Genomic DNA, 5154 nt, shown 5'->3' with positions numbered 1-5154 from the left:
TGAAATAGCTGCACATATAATATGGTATGATATGATATGATATGATATGATATGATATGATATGATATGATATGAGTGGTTGTTTCTGTCTTACTTATAGGGCCCTAAAGTAAAGGAAGAAAAGAACTAAAATACAAAGGGCAAAGAAAGAAAAGAATGCAGGAGGAAAAATAATGGGGCAAGAAAAGGGAAGGAGTCAGAGCGTAGGGAGGAACATGCCCAGTGTGATGTATGTGCATGTAAGAAGGCTGCAATAAACAAAGGAAAAGGAAGTACAGAAGGGAGAGAAGCTGTCTGTTTATGCATAGTAAGATGCTTGGCAAGTAGGGGGTCAGTGGGTGCAGAGAGACCTCCAGGTTCTAATGCAGCTGCAATGCTGCTATCCATGGCTAGTTGGAGAGAATGAGCAGGACACAGTCCTTGCAGGGCGGTATCAGAACAGCACACATTTTTATTTTCCTTAGGCAGGATAGAGTAGAAATCCAGCAGAGTGCACATCCAACTGTGCCCACTATGGAGCAGGAGAATAGCAAGAGGCAGAGGGTTCACATTTCACTCTCTACCCCAGATTCATAAATCTGTGGGTTTGTGTTCTGTACGGTCATCTATCTTCTCAGGTCCTAAGAGGCTGTCAGCATGACACTGGGCATGGGGAGGCTGCAGCTCGAGCAGAGTCAGAAAGAAGTCCAGTGCAGACATGGCATGTGACATTTCCAGTGGCCACCTGATATCTCACACAAACTTACAGCCCACCAGTGCTGAATAGGGCTTGGGAGTCTGAAGCCTGAACACGTGGTGGGGATTGGAGAATCCCAGTAGAAGACAAGTCCGGATTTCAGTACAAAGATGCCTCATAAAAGTGGGTGAAGTGCAGAGATAAGTGTAGTGGACACCCAAGGCCTAGGCTCCAGTGCTCTTTCAGTGGCTGGGTGTCTGTATGAACTAACCCTAAACAAGTTCGGGATTCAAGCTGATTGCCCCATCTACTGACATCTTGTTAAAGCTCCCTCATCTTATTCTTGGCCTTGCTCTCTGCTTTTCCGTCAAATATGCTGCTGGGTGCAGCTGAACTTTTTTACGACTAACTTTTAAAAGAATTTATGGTGCTTTGCCTGCATGTATGTGCATGCCCTGTGTGCAGTGCCTATAGAGGTCAGAACAGGGAGTTGGAACCCTCGTTCTGTTCTCTTAGTGTCCATTTTACTCACCTATGTCCCGGTCTTGACCATTGAGTCCAATGCTTTCAGCTTGACTTGCCCTTGTTTTCCCAAGGATGTGACGGGAATCACTAACATTTACTTAGATTACTCTCACTCTTAGGGCAGCAGCTATAGCCATAAGCTTTCCTCTGGAACTGACCATCCTGTATCCCAAAGGCTCTGATAACGTGTTGACTGTAGGGCTAAGACCCAAGTCCACCAAAACCCACCAATCCCAGAGCCCAAAACCCCATCAATCTCTGAGCCCCAAACCTTACCAATCCCTGAGCTCAAAACCCCACCAATCCCTGAGCTCAAAACCCACCAATCCCTGAGCTCAAAATCCCACCAATTTCCATCTTGGATATCTCCAGCCTGGAAAAATCTTCCCCTAAGACACTCTATTTAAGCCTGCCTTCTGCTCAGGTTCCCCCTGCTCCTTACCTGAACAGAGGCAGCCACCCTCTTGGTTGGTTGTGCAGTGTGACTTTGTCCTTGGATCCCGACTGCCAGGATAAGTCTCCCTTCAGAGCTGTAACACTTCATAAGGGAAATCTTCCCCCTCAAAGCTATAACACTTGTACAGGGGAAGCCGTTCCCCTCAGAGCTGTGACACCTCCACCGGGGAAGCTCCCCACACCTCCAGAACTGTGACACCTCCACTGGGGAAGCCTTCCCCCTCAGAGCTATAACACTTACACTGATGATTTCTTTGATTCCAAAGACTTCAAAACCCCTTTCTGGGTTTATTCAAATATATAATGCCCCCCGAAAATGCACTTGGCAGCTCGGGGGATGGGTCTGGGCAAGGTGGCTCAGAGAATAAAGGTGCTTGCTGTGCAAGCTGGATGACCTAAGTTCAATCCCAGGAATCCTTGTAAAGGTAGAAGGGGAGAAACAACTCTGCCAAGTTGTTCCTTGACTTCTGCATCTATCCCACGGCATCTGTGCATGCAAACACACACACACACACACACACACACACACACACACGAGTAATAATAAATAAAATAGTAAGCCAGGTGGTGGTGCTACACATCTTGAATTCCAGCACTCAAGAGGCAGAGGCAGGCACATCTCTGAGTTCAAGGACAAGTTGGTCTATAGAGGGAGTTCCAGAGAACCTTCAGGGTAATAATAATAATAATAATAATATGATTTTAAATTCAGTTTTCAATTTCTATATATTTGTATTGTTTCTCTTGTTTCTGCTGTTCAGTTCTAGTTTGATTACACTGTGATCTGATAAGACAAAATGTGCTGTATTCTGAAGTGGAAACTTAAGGCTTCTTTGGAAAGGCTTTCTTTAGATGGTGTTTTGCTGGGGCAAACCTGTGAAGGAACATTTAGCTGAGGTGGACACAGGTGAAAGACCAAGGCAGACTCATGAAGGAACGTTTTGCTGAAGCAGACACAGGAGAGAGGATGTTCTGCTAAAGCAAGCATGTGAAAGGACACGTGATGGAGGATTCTTTACTAATGACACACATGTATTGGTTCACCTTACATCGCACAGTTGAGCTGCATTTGTCAGGAGTCCATAGAGAGAAATTGCACCAAAAAACTTCTAGTGGTGTGCTGCAGTTTCTTGACGATTCCTCAGACTCAGGCTGATTGGCAGAGCGATGTCAGCTGACACAGACACACGGGATGAGATGAGACCCGTGGAGGACATGTGATGTTTGCAGTGTATACATAGCACTCAACAGACAGTGATGGGGGCTGAGCTAGGCTTGCTTTTAGAGCTAGCTGTGCAATGCTTTGGTTTCACAGTTGTGGTGATCTTTGCTTCCCTGAGAGAGGCACAGTCAAGAACTTCTCCTGGAGTCCCTCTGGGTCCCTCCTGCTGACTCGAGCTGAGGCTGGGGCCTGGCTGTCTCTGCTAGGTAGTACCACCACTGCTGATTTGTATGTGCTATCCCAGCTCTACCGAACTGGACAGCTGGTGTATCCTTGAAGTGTTTACAAGCTGCCACTGCCTGCTAACTTGTGAACTGAACTGCTAATTCCAGACAACACAGATGGAGTTGCTCCAAGGAACCTTTCTAAACAGGTCCACTTCCCCCACCTCTGTAGCCTTTCTTTTCTACTTCCTCTTGTGAGAGGTGGGCTACAGGGAAGATTAAAGTGTTTAAGAACCATCATTAAAAAGGAAGGCTTGAAAAAAAATTAAAGTTACAGTATTCTCTTGTAATTGTTAAGACTTGTGGAATATGCTAAACCCTGTTCCGTCTTAGAGAAGGTTCCATGGGCTGATGTGAAGAGTGTAGACTGTGCACTGTTTGGATGGATGTCTCTTCTGCTGTTATTTGGAGACCTCATTCCTCATTCCACATGGAGAAGGGGAAAGAAACTTAAGTAACAACAACAAACCAAGCCAAATATAGAAATCAACTTTAGATAAATTAAAGTCAATATATTCAGGATACCATGAATGACGATAGAAAAGAAAGTGGTAAAAATCATGTTTAAAGTAAGCTGAGAGGTTAAAAATTTTTTTAAGGTGACTGGAAATCTGGCTCAGTGATGAAGAGCACTTGTTGCTCGACAGAGAATCTGCGTTCCCTTTCCCACACCCACAGGACCATCTGTAACTCCCGTTCCAGGGGATCTGACACCCTCTTCTGCCCTCCACAGGCACCAAGCACACGTGTGGTGCGCTTACGAACATGCACACAAAACACACAGCCCACAAGGACAAAAGAGAGACAGTGAGAGCAAAGTGTTGGGGTGACTGTCTTCTGATCCCGCAGTTTTGGAGTCTGCCAGTTGGAAGCTGGGATCCCTTGAAGTTGGGTTAAAGTGAGACTCCTGTTTTGTTTTGTTCAAACTAGTGCCTAGCTCAGAGTGGTCAAGGGTTACTTGTCCAACAGTGGGGTCATCTCTTTGGGGACTTTGGTTCTTATGTACCAGAAGCTACTTGGACTGTTTGATCTTTTCAGTCTGAGGGCTGGACAGGTTCTCTCTCCCTCCCCAGAGTGTGTACCTTAGATCAGCTAATGTCCAGACTAAAGGATGCCCCTGCAACTGTGTTGGGCGTGGAGGAGGTAGGTGGAGCACTGTGATGTGTTACTGCAGGACTTTCTCAGTGCTTTCTGATCCTGCTGGATAGTAAATGCCTGGAGGGAAGAGACCATAGGGAAAACACACTTGTCCTCAGTTTAGAGTTCTCTGTTCTCCAAGTAGGAAAGTGCAGGGCAGAGGAAGATGCCTCTTGACCTCTGGGCTAGGGCTTTCGTACTCCATCAATATCCTGCTCCTTGCCAAAGTATACAAGGGACCAACAGCCATGCACAGCACAGCCAAAGCCTCCTACTACCTGAGTTTTGTGATGTGTCTCTGCCAAGCCTGTTTTCAATCGATGACTGCCACCTTCCCCTCAGAGACTGGGGAAGGCAGCTGACCTGTGGTGGCTTGTTGTCAGGCCCCAGAGTAGCTCAGTCTTGAATAATGGCCACTCTAAGACACAGTGGATCTCTTTTCCAGGACTAACTCATCAGAATGCCTCACCACAGCGATGCAAAAGCTCCAAGCTTGTCCTGTGGCTGGGGTTACTAGTCTTGGTTTTTTGTCTTTGATCAGCACCACCTGGATTATCGTTGGGATGCAGTTTCTGCCTCTGCTGGCTGGAGGGTCGCGCGGAAGGAGTCTTTGCTTCTGTTCTCTGTTCTCGTGGCTCCTCACATTCGGGGGTCAGGTCTAATCCAGCACCTGACCGCAGAGGTCTGATAATGGTCTTTAGAGCTCCCCACTCCCCTTCCTTTACTGAGCTCACTCGGGTCTAAGTTCCATGCTGCAGAGAAGCACTCCAGCTTGAGTAATCACCGACCCTGACTTAAGCTCTTCCTACTCCTGCATCTGCAGAGCCCAGGCCCTTTCGTTGCTATAGGTGGTATTGCTCTCATTATCACCTCTGGTTTCTCCAGAGATTAAGAAAGCAAAGGACTTCAGAATA

Source organism: Mus caroli, unplaced genomic scaffold (assembly GCF_978045245.1).
Source record: "Mus caroli unplaced genomic scaffold, Mus_caroli_1 scaffold_7, whole genome shotgun sequence".
Taxonomy (NCBI): domain Eukaryota; kingdom Metazoa; phylum Chordata; class Mammalia; order Rodentia; family Muridae; genus Mus; species Mus caroli.
Note: the sequence above shows the minus strand (reverse complement) of the source record.